The 18850-nt window shown below is 41.3% G+C and overlaps 1 protein-coding gene across 1 annotated transcript in view; it reads right to left on the reverse strand.

Annotated features, from left to right (window-relative positions):
• GPRIN3 (GPRIN family member 3) overlaps positions 1–16266 on the reverse strand; it is a 61372-nt gene extending 45106 nt beyond the window's left edge. The window contains exon 1 of the mRNA XM_004430955.3: positions 15902–16266. The gene's annotated coding sequence lies outside the window, so the exon portion shown is untranslated. The remainder of the gene's footprint in view (positions 1–15901) is intronic.
• Positions 16267–18850: the final 2584 nt, after the last annotated feature.

Below are 18850 nucleotides of genomic sequence, written 5' to 3' on the forward strand. Positions count from 1 at the left end.
GTAGTCACTGTAGCCATCGCAGTCAGAAGCTCCCAGTCACTGCAGGAATTCAGGCTATAGCAGCTGGTTGAATACTTCCACCATCGGTAAGCTCACCACTTCATACAGCACCACTGAATACATCCTTACAAGCAAAAGAGTCTCAAAAGAAAAAATAAATAAATAAAAAAAACACTGGGAAGGCAACTTCTTTCCAGCTGAGTTTTTGCTTCTCTGTAACGTTACATTATACGAACCTTCTGCAGCACCTACAGAAATCTAAAAATGGAGTTTGGAATCTACTGTGGCAGAAAATATGTTCAGCGTTACATCACCCAGCCATGTGCCAAGTTAATCTCATTAACTTTTATATTGCAAGATGATATATATTTTGAAGAGATGAGCTCAGTTGCTTAAATGACACGAATTTTGGAACTTTTTTTATAGATACTCCTTTTGAAACTTTAGTTTTTGAGCAGAAGTAAACCAACAGCTTAGAGTTGTGTATAGGAGAAAATTTGTATAAGTCTATAGAAGAAAACGTCTTACACATAATCCATGAGCAGACTGGATTCCGAGTCCTTCAGCAGAAAAGATGCTTGCAGAACAAGAGACTTTCTGACCTTAGACATTTCTCTTTCTATTGGGTAGCTTCTGTGGTGGTTTTATACTAGCTGTCAATCTATCAGATAAAAATCCGTTCCCAGAATTCCCTTCCCAAAATGTTTCTTCATTACACTTGGCTACAGGGCAAATTTATGTGATATTTGGAAGGCAGAGGTGAACAGCAGTGTCACTATGCTGGGAAGGGCGGTGTGGTGCCACAGGTGCTGCACACTGATCTCCTGGCTCACCGGACGTCAGGCAGCACCAGGCTGTGTCCTTCGCTTCCCACCAGACCCCACCTCCAGCTTCTGTGCCAGGTGCGTGACAGCTTTGCGTGGAGAGTGCCGCTCCTTCTCCAGTTCTCCCAGGTCACTGAAGTTGGAGGAGACAGGAGTCCCACACAGGTTCCTGTTTGTCTGGATGGGTTCAGTCCTTGCTCGGCTCCATTTCACATCCAGCTTTTCTTCCCAATCGCCAGCTCTGCTAACCTGTGATAATGCAGGCCTAATACCAGATGCAAAAGCAACCACTTCCCATAAACTTCTTTATAAGCTCCCACAATTGTGTCAGCTTTCAAACTCATAATAAATCCATTATTCCATATCACCATAGTGGCTCTGCTTTCCTAACTGATATGGCTTCCATTAAATCATTTCTATTCAGAATGTGTACTTGGTTACAAATATTCTTTTTGTGCATGACTTTCTCCTTTTCAAATTTATGATAGCATCAAATGCAATAGTACTGATTTATTAAGCCTAAGTACGTCATTTTATTTTACCTTGTTTTTGAGAAAGGGACTTGGAACGTGCTCTTTTGCCCAATTCCCCTCAAAACTACTGGGCTGGGGAATTGGGAGTTTGGTCCATGACCAGAGAACTGAGAAAAACTAACAAACTAATTTGAACTTTGGTGCAATTACTAGAGCTAAAAACCACCTGAGGTGTTTCTTCAAAATATGTTTTAATGCAACACTTGAAAAGTTATATCTACTCCTGATAAAACATGAAATTAAAACTTTGAAAAAAATTTCAATTAATTAACTTTTATCACAATGTATGTACATTGAAAGTAGATACATACTGCCGTGACTGCTTCAACCTCTACTTTTGCTTAATATTAAGATTTTATCGTCTTTATAGGCAGGGATGTGTCTTTTCATTTTTACATCCTCCCATAGTGGCCACAGATAAGTCCTTACTAAACATCAGTTGTAAAGAATAAATTTCAGCTTCCTGTTTTTACAAAAAAGAACAGAGCAGCAGTGTCTGAGCAAACACTACACCAACTGCATCCTCTGATGCTTTTCTCATTATTATATAGAAACTCCAGCAGGAAACCACAGCCATATCCTCTTCACCGGTATAGAAAAATCTTATGAATTGTTGGCAAGTGTAAAACAGTTCTATTGACATTAAATACTTGCTTGTGACAATTTATACTCATTACACTCAGGTGCTTTGCAACATTTTAGTGATGTTTCTCAAGAATAAATTCCCAAGGAAAAATAGTCATAATAATAGTTACACCTTAACCACTTGTTTGAGGGTAAACTATATAGAAAAACAATATACGCCACTGAAATTGAATTCCTCCCTCAATGTAACTGATTAAAAAAAGACTGATAGTGTTAAAATTCCTCATTTGACTCAGACTTGTAAAACTTTCTAACTGACCAAGGATGCATTACCCCTCTACTCAAAAACTATGAGAGTACTAATTTTTTCCCTTTGTGTTCAAAATGGCCCCAGAATTGGATCTTTCTAGCTATGAAATGTAGAAACCCCTTGTGTCCATTCTCACGTATAATCCCATTCAGGATTTGCACAAAACATGTTTTAAATTTGTCATATGAGCTTGATAATGTGCTTTTATCAATGAAGGGACTTTCCATTGAAGATCTCTTAGTTGTTCAGGAAGTACAAAGAAAAAATTAAGTCCAGAGCTTTAACTTCAATGGGAATCACAAACACGTATACTCATTCAACACAGAAGTCAGAAGTGTAGAACTCTGTAGCTTTTGTGCATGCTCACATTACCTAGTACCTAAATTCTCCATAGGATGTTTGTTTCATGAGTACACGTGTAAATGAATGAATGCATGAACACTTGGTGGTGATGGAGACAGGGAGATAAGAAAGGGATCTCTAAGTTCCAGAAAAGGCTGAAATGACCTAAAATTTAGAAGACAGGCCCAAGAATTTTTTTTAAAAAATGAAAGATTGTTAAAAAAAAAAAATCAGGCATTAGAGCTAAAATTGATCTTATGGATTTCTGGACCAAGCTTCTCATTTCTAGAGAGAACCTGACGTCGCCTGGGCCACTTTCACAGATTGTGACATTTGTGTACCTCTTTCATAATTTTTGCCTTATGTGCTTCTTATCTAAGCTATTTTTTACTTAACATTTTTCACTCAATTGACTTTAACTGGTCCACTGCTTGAAAATATTAGCCTAGTCTTAAGAAATGATATCTGTAAAATCACAAGTTTGATGTGCTAATAATAAATTTTTTCATACAGCATATTTTTAAAAATACAGTTTTAAGTTTGTTAACATATTTTTATATTAAAATAAATTCATAATTATTAAAATAAAAAGTAAATCTTTATCTTGAGATCGTCTCACAGGTCACTGATGGAAATCTCCTGCACTTTTGAAAAGCAGTGCATTCTACTGTGCCACCCTCTGGAAGAAAGAGTGCGGATTTTGACACAACACAAAGTGGTGATGACATGCCAGATTGACAACAAGTGTCCAGCAATGAGACTAATGCCTGTAGGTAACTTCCATCAATTTTTTTTTAACTAGAAAATAAATCAATTGCTTATTAAGGGACTAAAAAAAAAAAAATTAAGGCAGAAGTCATGGCTTTAAAAACAATTAAAGGAGTTTCATCTTCAAAATGGACAGAGATATGCATATTCATCTTCCTGTCAAATACCATTAACTTATTAGAAAGATAGTTTTAAGAAGAAACGGTCTCAGATGGGCCTCCTGTACATAGATTATCCTTTTTTAGCCGTCAATTTGCAACTAGAACACTTAACTGCAAGCTATAATAAGGAATTGTTCAACTTTCATAAGTAAATGAATGTCTATGATTAAAACATCAATCATGGAAACACTGGTTCTATAAATAGTTTCTAAGTCCAAAGTCCACAGGTAGGGCTAAACCCAGACACATGCCTGGTTTTTCTTGTTATAGGTGCACGCGCACGTGTGTGTGCACGTGACTATGTGAGATGTATTTAGTTTTTCTTTTGAGAAACAAAGAAACACTGTTTGCTGAACATATGTGTCATCTGGATATTTCAATAAAAAGTTTTGTTTTCTAATTTTACTGCATATACAATGATTTATAAAGTTTTAACCTAAAATGTTTGTCCTTTAACTCATCCTGTTTGTTTAAAAAATGACTTATGGGGCTGGCCCGGTGGTTGTTAAGTTCATGCGCTCTGCTTTGGCGGCCTGGGGTTCTCAAGTTCAGATCCTGGCCGTGGACCTACGCACCACTTATCAAGCCATGCTGTGGCAGGTGACCCACATACAAAATAGAGGATGGGCACGGATGTTAGCTCAGGGCCAATCTTCCTCGGCAAAAAGAGGAAGATTGGCAACAGATGTTAGCTCAGAGCTAATCTTCCTCACCAAAACAAAACAAAACAAAACAAAAGACATCACTGATTTAGAAGCGTTCACATTAGGTTTTTAAGCAACACAAAATGCAGTCTGAGATAGGAGAAAGCAGTCTATAAAGTCCTTTCTATTCCTCATATTTTGACTGAGTGTTCACAGTATTAATATTAATGATGTTAATATATTGCAGCGTAGCACAGTGGGGAAGCACATGGCCTTTGAAGTTGGATGACTCTTAATTCACACACAGCTCAGCTGATTTCTATCTGTGGGACCTTGGGCAAGTTATTTGATCTGTTTCCTGATCTCTAAAATGGGGGAAATAATAGTACAAACCTCATAGATTTCTTTGAATGAGAAATGGCTTTAGCAGGACGCCACTGGCAGAAAAGCCTAAAGAATGAAGTTTTGAAAGAGTTGGAGTTCATTAACTGTGCAGATCTGGAGTCCACCATCACCCATTTCCTCACAGTGGAAGGTAGACGGATAAAGAGAAGTGGATCAGGACTCTCATGCCCTAGAACCACGATGGCACAGTGCCCTGAGTGGGTCCTTTAGTCTCTTGCTCCCCCTGTGCCCCGCTTTACTTCCTCTCGCCTCGTGTACTCGGTTGGTTTTTTTGTTCTCCTCCCATCATCATCACCACCACCACCACCACCACCACCACCACCATCATCATCATCATCATCATCATCATCATCATCATCATCATCATCATCACCAGTTCTGTAATCTCGATACTCCCCCTTCTTACTTCCCCTGTGCCATGACCTTCTGGGCAGCAAGGCAAGGAAGTTCTCCTCTCAGCAGGGTGAACACACAGAAATGCAATCATTCACCAGGCATTCCCGAGACATGAATTACCGCTTGAACTTCCAGGTCCTAACCCTGGAGAGGACGACCAGGGAAGAGTGCTGAGAACTGCCATAGAAAAAACAGACAGCACGAGGGCGTGTGGTATTTCACGGAGCAGCTATGAAAACAGCCGGGTATTTTCAGCACCCTGAACTGGGAACATTACCCAATAATGATCTCATTCAAGGTCATCCCTCAAGGGTGGAGGTGATCCCTGAGAGTCCAAGCAATAATCTAAACAGTGGCCTTTAAACCATATTAAAATACACTAGCGTATCACAAATCACTTATGAGCAACGATCAAGTACCAATGACAGCAAACGATTTATTAGAAGAATAATTTAGAGCAGTTTTCTCTAATGTCACTTTTGCTAATCTCGATAATAAAGTAATTTCTGTAATAAAGTTACTCTCATTCACCTTATTTGCATATGTAGATATTTTCTTGAACAGAAAAAAAGACAGGGGATGAAGTTACATTGAGGTTCTGATCTACTCATGAGGAGGAAGCTTCCTATAGCGTATGGACTTGCCACCAGCAGAAACTTAGAAGATTTTTTCATCTTAGAGCTGCCCCATCTTGGTCACTCTTGCTATTCTCTATTTCTTAGTTGTTTTTAGCAGAATAAAGCAGAAAATACATGTGTCTGTGTTTTTATTTTCGATGCCATTAAGGAAGTGTAGTGTGGGAAAGGTTTCCTCTCATTTTCAAGTTGGCCCGGCTGGGAAGAAAGGAAGCCAGGTGTGGGGAGCAGGTGTGGAGCTGTGAAGAGGAGCGGAAGTCAAGCTGAATTGCTGGAGCCTCAGGAAGGAAGAGACAGGTACAGGGGGTGCTTGGGGGACAGAAAAGGGGCCTGGTCGTTAGGCTGCCAGGGGAATTCCTGGAGATCCCGGCCAGGAAAAGAGCCCGCTCTAACTTTACTGAACCATAGTTATTAATAAGTTTATCTAGTCCAGCAGTCTGGGAGTTATTTGAGAGTTCAGACTCTCAAATAATTTTATTCAACTTTGAATCCCTAGCACATATCACAGGGTCTAACAGATATATCAAGTGCTGAATACAAATTTATTCAATGATCCAAGCATCCATCTTCCTTAAATCAGGGCCTCCTGCCAACCCCCTTTCACATTCTATACTTCATCTCCTAGATAAATTCCTGTTTCCAGTTTGAGGAATGCTTTTATTTGGTTTGCAAAGGAGAAGTACTGATGTAGCCTCCATCCAATCCAGCTCAGGTTAGTAACTTTCATCATCCTTCCCCGAGACTTAGACTCACCACTCAAAAGCCACAAACCCCAGAGGGACGATCTTTTAAAAACCCATCATTACAATTTTAAACATCAAAATAACCACCAGGGGAATAGGAGAATAGTTTCTTCATAAGACAGCATAAAAGTTTCAGTGTAACTAAATTTATGTTGTTTAAAATCATTAAGAAAAAATTAACTTTATCCTAAAGAATTCTAACACCTATGGTCTATTATATATTATCGATACATTTCGGGTGACATGACGCCTCATCCTTAAAGACCTGGACATGGTTCTACAAGGAGATGCATCTGTCCAAAGAAAGCATAGAGTCAATGTCGCACGGTGTCCTCCGGTGGCTTCCACTGATACTATTCTCAGCACTGTCTTCTTGGAGTTAAGCTGCTGAAGCATCGACACTTTAGGATTAATAATTAGATGCGAGGATGTTTTTAGAAGTGAAGTAGGAGGCACGAGGTGGGGGTGGTATGCAGCGAAGTGTGCATGAGGACGGAAAGTGGCAGCAGAAGTTGAGAAAGAACGAGAGATTACAGAGAGCTCTTAGGAGCTTCCTCTACTCTAGAGATCTGCCTGCGTTTTCCATCTTATTGTCTCAGAAGGGCATTTGTCTTTATTTACAACCTGAATAAATCAACCCTCACACAGTCACCTCATTTTTAGTGACATTACCAGCAGTTGCACACAATCAAGTGGCCAGACTGTGCTGTGATCTGAGGAGCTTCAGCGATGGGCGGAAAGCATAGCCAACTGCTGTCGCTAGATGAGCATTTCTCAGCTGTACAGACACAGCCACACACTGGGTATGAGTCAATACTTCCCCTGACAGTTTATTCTCCACTGCCAGGCCTACTAAATGGAATGCACTATTACTTGAAAACTTGAGATATGCTTTGGGCTTTTAGGAGGCTATGCATGTTTGGTGTACACCTAAAGAGCTGTACATAAAATAAAGATATGGTGCATTTAAAAATACATAAAGCAATCCAATGTAAAATGTAATCATTGGTCAAGTTAAAGAATAAATAAATTATTGTTAAAACTACTCTTTTTTTTTTGCCATGTGTGATACAGTAAAAAGCAAGCAAGCAAATAGCTATAATTAACTAGACAAAAAATAACAAATGTTGGAGAGGATGTAGAGGAAAGGGAACTCTCATACACTGCTGGTGGGAATGCAAACTCGTGCAGCCACTATGGAAAATAGAATGGAGATTTCTCAAAAAATTAAAAATAGAAATACCATACAATCCAGCTTTCCCACTACTGGGTAGTTATCCAAAGAAACTGAAATCAACAATTCAAAGAGATTTATGCATCCCTATGTTCATCATAGCATTATTCACAATAGCCAAGATATGGAAGCAACCCAAGTGCCCATTGACTGCTGAATGGATAGAGAAGATGTGGAATATATATACAATGGAATACTACTCAGCCATAAAAAAAAAGACAAAATCATCCCATTTGCAACATGGATGGACCTTGAAGGTATGAGGTTAAGTGAAATAAGCCAGACAGAGAAAGACAACACTGTATGATTTCACTCATATGTGGAAGGTACACAAACACATGGATAAGGAGAACAGATTAGCGGTTACCACAGGGGAGGGGGGTTGGGGGGTGGGCGAAAGGGGTAAAGCAGCACATACGTATGGTGATGGATAAAAATTAGACTATTGGTGGTAAGCACGATGTAGTCTATATAGAAACTGATAAATAATAATGTATGCCTGAAATTACACAATGTTATAAGCATTATTACCTCAATAAAATAATTGGGAAAAAAAAGAAAAACAAAAAAGCAACCAAGCAAAGAAACAAACAAAAAATTCCACTATTCTCTTACTAACAGACCAGGTCAACTCAGTTTGTATGAGTTAACTACAGGCAGTACAATAATCTCTCTCATTTGTAGAATCACATGAATTGCATGAGTACAGTCAGAGCACTGGAGAGCTCAATGGTACTTAGAAAACATCTAGTCCAGACCTCACAAACTCAATACTTATGGGTTCTAGGTAGCTAACACAATGAAGTGAAGCTGTTGAGTATAAGCAACTTATATGAAGCTTCAGTGTCAGAGAGACAATAGGGAGTAGTGGGGACTGTAGTGTAATAAAGAGGTAGCACATATAGTTATTCAGCTGCAGCCTAGAGAATGTGGGTTGGTATTTAATTTTTTATAATAGATCATCCGATTTTTAAATATTGGCCTAATTAAAAATAAATACCTGCAAGCCAAATAAAACATGATCTTCCTGCTGGGCCCACAGACTGCCAGTTTTCAATTTCTGATCTGGTACATACATCCCCAAACTTGAAGTCTGGGCAGGTTAAGTGAAGTGCACCAGGTCTCTTAAATGATCACGGTAAAGCATTCTTCTAGCCTGAGAATCTATAATGGTTAGACAAGAAATCATCCCCCATGTGAAGGAGATTGCACAAGCATTTTCACTCACTTAATCAGAGCTTAGCCCCTGACCCTGGCGTTGACAGATTTCTGCTCTCTGACTGCTTTCAGAACATGTTCAACATGAAAACAAGACCAATCCTCCACACCCATTTATCATAAGCAATTTTTACTCATTCAAAGATGCAGGGGGAAACGCACATCCATTTATTAACCTTAGCTCTCATTAAAATTCTTATTAGCATTAAAATTCTAGTCACTTCATTTTCACCTGCATTTTTCGAGGAGAACAAAATAACTAAGTATAAATTAAAAATTCATGCTGTGTATAAAATAGTAGTTAGAAACAGGTCTTAAGAATCACGGAGGGTTTGCTGAAATAATTGAGCTTTAAACCACGTTTTAAGGGGATTGTGAAACTAATTTAGGATGAAGGAATAAGAATTCCAAAATGATGTAATGGCAAAGGCAAACCAAACTCCAACAAAGTAGAACCCACAATGAATCAAATACCACAATGAATCAGATATCTTTTGCATTTTTGAACAACAATTTTTTAAAAAGTTAAAAGAGAAAGCACATTCATATTACAGAGTAAAAAAGAAGAAAAACAACTAAAAATTTCTATATTATACTCAGCCACCCTGTTCTACACAGCCATAATTCAGAGTATAAACCCAGAGGCGATGCAAAATTCAGAATCCTGATCATATTTGCCACATTGTACTTATTAAGGCAGACACATAGGCACAGGCTATTACATTTTAGAAAAATTGTCAACAAGAATTGAAACAAAAAAAGATGCTCTGATTACTCAGAAAATATAGTGAACACAAGCACTTAACTGCCTTAAGCATTTCATTTACTCAAAGTTGTACGTTATAAAGAAAGAGAAGAGTCTCCCATAGACACAGTATGGTTATTTTAATTTCAGCCTATTTAGAAATCAATATCCTGAAAAAACAATCAAGAATCTACCCACTTAAAACATCTTGATTATTCTCCCTAAACTAGATCTTCCACTTTGCTGGACCATTTTGCTATCCAGGCTTTAAAAAAAGGATTCTCCGCAACCCCTTTTTCTCCAGACAATCAGTGGATGCAATGTGATTTTTAAGGAGCCCTGGAGCTCCCTGTCCAGCTGTCCGTCACCAAATTAGCAGCAGCGCTGAGGTCCCTGTGGGCGCCTGGGACTGTGTGGATTTTTACTCTCCAGCCTCGAGTTTTTTCCAGGGTTTTCTTGGTTCTGCACGTGTGACAGGCTGTGACTACTGACTAAAGCAATCTTCCTGGGGGTGGCTTGGGTATCCATTGGGTTTAGGACCCAGGAATAAACATTTTTTAATTGAATCTGATGTGTAAGGCCAAAAAAGCGCCTTGCCTCATCACACAGCTGATCCCCACAATTTTTCTGCCACATCAGACCCTGGGGACAGAGATCACTGCACTGTCATTTAGAAAGCTCACTGCATGACTCCCAATTTTGGAGGAAGGGCTGACTGAGTAATTTGATTCCATTCGCCCCCTCACTCAGGAGATGCCCAGACCTCCCTTCAGGTCCTGTCCTTCCTCCCTTTCTTTAGCTGAGAATCGGTGGAGAATTAGAAAGAGGAGTTCTAGATTATAGCCTCAGTTCCAACAGTGAGTTAGGACAAGTTATTAACTTGTCTAGGACTCATCTGTAACCTTTTTATTTCCCTGTAAATAAAGGCAGGACTAAACAGTGATGTCCAAATCTGGCTATTGGAATCCTCTTGGGACCGTTATAAAACACAGACTTCTAAGCCCCACCTCCAGACTTGAACTCAGATTCAATAGGTCACAGCATTTAACCTCCTAGCTAGGGGTCAGTTATTATTGGCTGGTAATAATAATTTGAGCCCCCAATTATGCTGCTGGCTTCAAAACAAAGCCGACAATCTAATTACAGACATGAAAAATTAGAAAGCTCTTACTGTGTCGCCAACTCCAATCTGCCCAGCTAAAAAGCTGTGAAAAATGTTCTCCCTGGCATTCAAGACAGTAAGTCATCTAAATCATAAGAGTATATCCCCTTACCCCCATGAAATTCAACAAATGTCTTTTCAATTCAAATGCAACCTCTAAATGTTTTTATTATTCCAGAATTGAATGCCATGCAAAAAAGTTTGATTATCACTAATCTAAACATTCTTATGTGGAGAAGGAAGACGAAAGAGGAGTCCATGACATCTTTATATAAAAATGAATTTCCATATTTGACGGCACTCCAAATCAACTAATTTAAGCACACAAGTCTCTATTTTAACTCGCACTGTTCTTCTGGTTAAAGGTATAGCTCTATCCAAAAGGGTATCAATGTCACAACATTGTTTTATTCTATAGGAAAGGCAGCAACAGCCAAAAGAAGCCCACTAAAAGTTTTCAGAAACACAAGTAAAGACTTTCTTCTCTGATTTTGTCTCCTCAAATTAACTACTGGGCTACAGCAAAAACACTCTGACATTAATTTCTTGAAATGCATACAAACATACTTAAATATTTAACTAAATGATGGACAAGTCATAGAGCAAGTGAAAAAGAAAATCTAGCAGATTCTGCCCTTCCTTTTGGGTTTACGAGCACCACGTGGTCTGCTTCATCTTCACAGGGCTTTGCACTTACGAGGCACTCAAGAAAGGACTTGTTGAAGAGAACAGAACGGTTTGCTCAACTTACGACAATCACTCGATCACCCTTGCCCCTCTGTGCCAAAGACTGTACTGTGTTCTTAGAAATGAAATAATCATGCCACAATGTGGTATATCACATAATTTCAATAGTTCAGCCATCCAATTCAATTGAAACAAGGCCTAGACAGTAGATTATTTCAAAAGAAATAAAAAGACGGCAGGAGATGACAGATTTATGAGATTATGGCCATTTTGCCTAGATTTTCTTAAAGTAGCAGTATTAGGAAAAGAAATCTGATATATAAAATGAACAGCAACTCTTGAGTAATATTTCAATCTAAACAGAAATTCTGCTGTAATTCTCTCCCCCCAACTTGATATTCATTTTTTCTTTTCTAAATGATTCTTAAATAAACCTCACATTACCTCACCTTATTCTTCACTTCCTCCTTTTATATCACCACCCCTTCCTCAGTGCCCACCCAGAGCCATTCATCTTTCATAAACTAGCTCAAGTACCACCTCTTCCTTGAAGCCTTTCTAGATTAATTCAGTCCCTAAGGATCTCCCCCTCTTCCGACTTTACTGCCATGAATTTACTGGTAAGTCATAAGGTCTTGCCTTTCTCCAGGCAATTCTGCTATTGAGAATATTGCATAAATGCTTGTGTGTCAGATTTCTTAGTTAACTCTTGGAGTCTTTAAAACTGGAAGCATCTCTTCTTTCTATCACTTAAAGCAGTAGCTTTCGGACTTTTGGAATATGATGCATAATAAGATATATGCTTTACATTATAGTCCAGTGCATATATATCTATAAACATACACTAAATTAAAAAGTTCAATGAACAATGCTTATTTACCCTTCTATTCTGCTTTACTCTAATAACTTTTCAAAAATAAAAATGCTATTGGGGCTGGCCTGGTGGCGTAGTGGTTAAGTTCACGCATTCCGCTTCAATGGCCCAGAGTTCGCTGGTTTGGATCCTGCACAGACCTACTCACCACTCATCAAGCCATGCTGAGGTGGTGTCCCACATAGCAGAACTAGAAGGACCTACAACTAGGATATATAACCATGTACTGGGGCTTTGGGGAGAAAAACAAAAAAGAAAAAGAGGAGGATTGGCAACAGATGTTAGCTCAGGGCCAATCTTCCTCAAAAAAAAAAAAAATGCTATCAGACCCGGTACACTGACTTCACAGTGGGTTGTGACCAGTTTTAGAAGGGCACTTATTTTTATTTTTATTTTTTTAAAGATTTTATTTATTTATTTTTCCCCTCAAAGCCCCAGTAGATAGTTGTATGTCATAGCTGCACATCCTTCTAGTTGCTGTATGTGGGACTCGGCCTCAGGATGGACGGAGAAGTGGTGCCTCGGTGCGCGCCCGGGATCCGAACCCGGGCCACCAGCATCGGAGCGCGCGCACTTAACCACCAAGCCACGGGGCCGGCCCAGAAGGGCACTTATTGATTACTATGGGATTGCTGTATATATTTCCCTCACTTAAAAAATACTTTTAAAATTGTCTGTGGCCTTGGGGCTCTCCTTAGCCTGTGTTGCTGAATTACTTTTTTCTTCACTTTTTTCATACTGTCATATCTTTGCCTTTTGGAGTCCTCTGGGACAATTAAATGCGTGGAATATACAGTACTTTCCATCCTTTTACACTGAGCACTGTTGACATAAGGATAAGATTCCCTGCATTTCTATGAGACTCAAATCTCCATTCCCTAATTCTTTTTTATTTTCACAATAGGCAAAGTAGATGGCAGGCATTTTGTGGATGAAGAAACCGAGGCACAGAGAACTATGACTTTCTCAAGGACACGTCTCCCTTTTAATCAGGCTACTGTCAATTAAGGTTAATATGGCTTGCAGATATTTGAGGGACATAAACTTGGGTAATGTGAACAACATAGAGCCTCAACACAAATGCACTCACCTCACTTATCCAGATCGAATGGTCTGCTGACCAGACGAGTTAGCAGCTCTGCTGGACTTCAGTCTGAGGAAGGATTCCACTTCCTACCCCACCCTCATCTTTCCATCTTTATCCGCTCACACTGTTTTTCAACCACCTAGAGCTTCTTGTTCTTCCTGGGTCTCTGTGTCGGGACTGCCCTTCTCTCTCCTCTTTACCAGGCTGGTTCACCTCATCCTTCAGGTCCCTGGAAACTCTCCTTGTCCTTTCCCCCTCTATGACCTGGCTCCCACAGCACCTGTACTCACCCTGCCATAGCATTCAACGAGCTGCCATCCCTCCCTCCCAAGTTCTGCAGGCTGAGATTGTCTCGTTCCCTCTTCTCCACAATCTGGGACCACATCTAGTTCGAGATAAACGTATGTTGAATGCATGAATGAATCAGCGAACAAGTGCGTACAGAGCAGAAACAGCCGCCACTGAAAGAGCTCAAGTGTGAGCTGGGACTGGGACTGTGTCCTGACTCTCTGAGGCTAATCCTTTATGATTTTGTGATTCCACGACCGATATTTTAGTGCTTCCCCACAGCTGCAGATTTTGTGACTGGAAATTCACACAGTAAAGGATAGCTGTATCTGACAATATTCTTTCAAGTATATTTGAGGCACTATCAAGGAAGTGTTGCAGGGACAAATAAATAGATGTGCTGGGCAGGCGTACTGAGGCAATTTACAAAAGACCCAAATTTCCAAACAGCTTGTTGGAACCCACCTGACCTTCGATTGAGAGTGATCTGATTCACAGCACGCTTCAGTCCTCCACTTCCCATATGAAGCTGTGTGCTTGCAATTCTGTCCTCATCATTTTCATAACAGTCTGGTTAGTGATTAAGTGAAGACTCACCACGCCACAGCACACTCTACACGGATCTCTATGAGTTCCTTTGCTCTGTTTCCAAAATAAATCCCAATGATATAACACCTAGACTTGCAACGGCAATTACTAGTTTTTTCTTCTGTTTATGAATCAACAACCCATTCCCCCCATTAAACGTACATGAAAACTTGAAAAATGTTCTTCGTAATTCTATTTCAAAAGAAGATTCTCTAATACAAACTCCTGCCGTTTGCAGATAGCAACAGAAAAAGATTTTCTTCCTTATGCTGTGACTCATGTGTCTTTATTCTCACAGTTGTTACTCAGGGCAGGCCAATGGTGAACAATGGGAAAGAAAGAATAGTTTATAACTGGAAAATAAGCACACTCAGGAGAAGTACACTCAAAGCATTGTCAAAGTAAAATATGCAGCAGCACCAACAAGAGCAAACAAAAGCCCACGCAAGAGATGTGTAAATATTTCATGAAGCTAAGCCTTCATCAACTGGCTCTCCAAATCTTGCTGGTGGTGCAAACACTTCAGTTTCTTCCAGTCCCACCATGACCCAGATTCCTTGCAGAAACAAAATGAAAACATGGACCAAGGGATCTTTAACAAATGTGTTGTGAAAAATATTTAGATGGAGCATATCCAAGGTATTGCTCTAACAGGAAGAAGATACCTTAACTAATGGTGGTTGCTTCTTGGTGACCCTCAGAGCTCCGATTCTCCTATCCCCCTCCAAACCTCCTTGCCTTTTCCCCACCACGTCTGCTGCTTTCTGGACATTCACATCATCTTAGCCTTGAACCGCCTACACCCCAGGCAGAGATTTCTCCCCATGCCCCTTCAGAGGGCCCTCTAAACCTGACAGGGACTTGCTGTCTTCCCACCACCCCAATTCACTTTCCAGTGTCTAAGTACCCCTCCCTGCCCCCTTCACTGTCCATTGTTGTGTCTGAAATTTTGCCGATGTCTTTTAGATCTGCCTGGATAGCATGAAGATCTGTTGTGTGTATTGGTTGACAGTGTTCTTCAGAGCTTTTCTAAAATCTATCTCCAAAGAACCGTTTATAGTCTCTAGTCTCTACCCTGATTTAATGTGGTTCCAAAGTTCACGTCTAGATACTGAACAGGTCTCTGCAATGATTTTCCTTTATCAACCTCTGCTCGCCCGTCTCTCTCGGTCTAGTTCAAGAAAAAACTATATATATGTAAACATGTATATACCCACACAAATGCATATATATTATATATAACTATAATGTTTTGACCTTAAAGGGAATAAGCGTAGGAAAATGAGAAAAATGTCAACCTAGTATTGTCAAACACACACACACACACACACACACCCCTATTTGGATATTCACAGTGTGCAGAGCCGATGGATTATAAATCCCCTGCCCAAGAACAAGAACAGCAGGCTCTTTTTCCATTTACCTTCCAAGCCAGAGCCTAAGGGAGCAATGACCTTGCAGAGAAATTCATCACCTGCGAGAAAGATGGTCCCTGCCGGAGCGCAGGATGGGATGGGGACAAGAGCAACAGGCAAAAATCACCGGGCAAAATGCGGGACCGAATCCACCCCCAGCAGTAGCGAGCACACCGCCAAGCTCCTGTCCCCCAGGGTGGGACGCCAGGCAGAGGCAGCGCGGGGGCCGTCTCCGCCCGCGGCCGCCGGTCGCCTACCTGCTGTCGCCCGGCTCTCCCCAGCGCGGCGGGGCCACTGCCTGCGCTGTGGCGGGGGCTGCCCGTCGCATATCCCAAGCAGCGGCTCTCAGCGCCACACGGATGGCTCCGGTGTGCTCGGGAGCGGCGGTCCCTTTCAGACCTGTTCCGGGAGCGAGCTGGGTGCTCGCAGGAACTGAAATTACTATGCAAAGAGCAGAGGCGGCGCGCAGGAGCCGAGCAGAGACCGCGGGGGCCGCCCCACCGCGGGGCTGCAGCCACCGCCGCCGCCGCTGGGCACAGGGCTAAACTGGAGGTGGGAGTTCACGTGCCCGACTGCTCATCCGTCAGGCCCGGGGCGCGCCCATCTGTCCACGCAGGGCAGCGCCGCCCGGCCGGAGCATCCGAGGAAGGGGAGGCAGCCTCGCAGGCGGCGGCAGCAGCAGCAGCAGCAGCAGCAGCAGCGGCAGCAGGACGTCGAGCTCCGCCCCCACCGCACCCCCGCCCAGCCCTCCCGGTCCCGCGGGAAGCGGTTGCAGCGGCGGCTGCTGCGCGCCAGGGGGGTAGCTGGGCAGGGGCTGGCGGGTTGTGGTTCTGCTGCAAGGATCCAGTAGCAGATGGAAAGTTAAGAAGGGGATTAAGGTAGAGGGCTGGGGCGACAAAGCGGGAATTCTGGCCCTTGCTCCCTCCCACAGGTCATCAGACTCCATGGCTGTGTCTAGACTGGAGCAGAAGGTTTCTAATAAAGCCACTTGCAGTGAACATCTGAAAACAAGGAGATCACCCGATGTTTAATGTGTTGCAAAATGTACACTGTCTTGCGTATTTGGAGCTGGCATTGCCCCCAGTGCTCCTGACTCCCCTCCCCACTCGCCCCCTCTTTCCATGGGCGTGGATAGCTTTGGAAATCGTCCCTGCTGAGTGACTCCAGCAATACTGAACGGATGTGTAGTATGGTTAGCAGCTGTAGACGGTGCGAAATGATACAATGAAAAGAACCATTATTAACTAAGTATTTGTTGGCAGACACTGCAAAATGCCTTATATGCAGCCTCTCTAATTCTTCTGACAACTCAATGAGGTGGGTCTTCTCCACTTTACTGATGAGAAGACTGAAGCTTTGACGGTTTAGACACTTTGCTCCAGGTCACACAGTAGTAACTTGCACAGCTGGGATTCAAACCACTCCAAAATATATCCTCTCAACTAGTACATGGGACTCACCCAGGGATCTTGTTAAAATGCAGCTTCTGATTCGGTAGGTCTGGGTGGGCCTGAGGATCTGCATTTCTAACAAGCTCACAGGTGATGCCATGCTGCTGGCCGAGGGACCAAACTTTCTAAACCATCAGGTCAGGGATTTTAAATAAGTTTCTTCTTTCATGTCAGCTCTAGCTGATTGATAGCAACTTCCTGAAGGTGGGTTAAGAAGGATTGTAAGGCTGTGTCTTGGCTCGTGGGCAAAGAAAGCTGCAATTACCCATGTTCAACTTGGTTGATGGAGGGAAGATTGTGACAAGTGTGCTGGGTGGCCCTCCCTGCAGTAGGCCACGTCTAAAACAATATGTTTATGACAAGGGTGGTTATGGTGCAATATTTAAGGTATCAACACACTAAGGACAGATGTTTTCATTCCAATTCTCGCCCTTATTAAGAAAACCTTAAGTCAAAGTTTTACACCTAACATGTGTATAACACAAAACCCTTGACAAAGAGCTCACATGAATAATTTGCTCTGTCTTCATGACAACACTGTAGGGCAGGTATAACGTCACTTTACAGGAAAGAAACTGAGGTTGAGTGATTTTCCTGAGATCACACAATTACTGTGCATGTAGTAGGGGCTAGATTATGACAGGTCTCTAGTCAGGGCTGTTTTTACTATACTACCGTATTAGTTTCCCACTGCTGCTGTAACAAATTACCACAATTGTGTGGCTTAATACTACAGAAATTTATTATCTTACAGTTTTGGAAATCCAAAGCCTGAAAATAAGTCTTCCGTGGCTAAAATCAAAGGGTCAGCGGGGCTGTGCATTCCTTCCGGGGACTCTGAGGGGAGAATCTGTTTCTTCTGGTCTTTTCCAGCTTCTAGAGGCAGCCTACATTCCTTGGCTTGTGACCACACCACTCTATTTTTATCATCTCATCTCCTCTGACTCTGACCATCCTGCATCCCTCTTATAAAGACCCTTGTGATTACATTGGGTCAACCCAGATAATCTAGAAAAAGCTTCCCATCTCAAGATCCTTAACTTAATCACATCTGCAAAGGCCCTTTTGCCGCATAAGATAACGTATTCATAGGTCCCAGGATGTAGATATTTTTGGAGAGTCATTATAACGCCTACAAAAACCTCACTTAATACTTATCTTATAGTTTCTACGGTACCTTACTCATCCTTCTCTTCTGCTTGATTTCTCAGACTGCTATGAAGTTCTTTCAATGGAAAAACTCACTTGAAAGTCCTTCAAGAGACAAGAACAAATGTGTACCGGCAAGAAATACCCCAAGGTCATAAAAAGGCCATAAGGATGTCTAGGATTATGGACCGAAAAGGACACATAGGGTTAGGAGCTGCTTATTGGTCTGAATAACACTGAGGTAACCCTTAGGAGAAGTTCTAACCACAGTTAAAAGCCTTCTTTAGTAATATGGAATTTTTCAAAATTCTTCTTCTCAAAGAGTACACTGTTTCACAGTAAATAAGGCAATTCGAAACTCATGCAAAATTGAGAATAACACCCAATTCCAACAGAGTGATGTTTTCAGAGTGATGATAAACCAATATGTCAAACAAAATCAACAAATATTATTGAAGACCTTTTATGCTCAAGGCACTGATAGAAAATTCTGACATACAGAAGTGTATCATTTCATTGGAGACACAGAATTTATGAAAAATGAAATACGGTAGGACTTAGAAGAAATAATAGGAGAAGCAACATGACATGGTACATGATTAATTG

The sequence above is a fragment of the Ceratotherium simum genome, chromosome 8, assembly GCF_057802395.1.
Source record: "Ceratotherium simum simum isolate JZ-2026a chromosome 8, ASM5780239v1, whole genome shotgun sequence".
Lineage (NCBI taxonomy): Eukaryota > Metazoa > Chordata > Mammalia > Perissodactyla > Rhinocerotidae > Ceratotherium > Ceratotherium simum.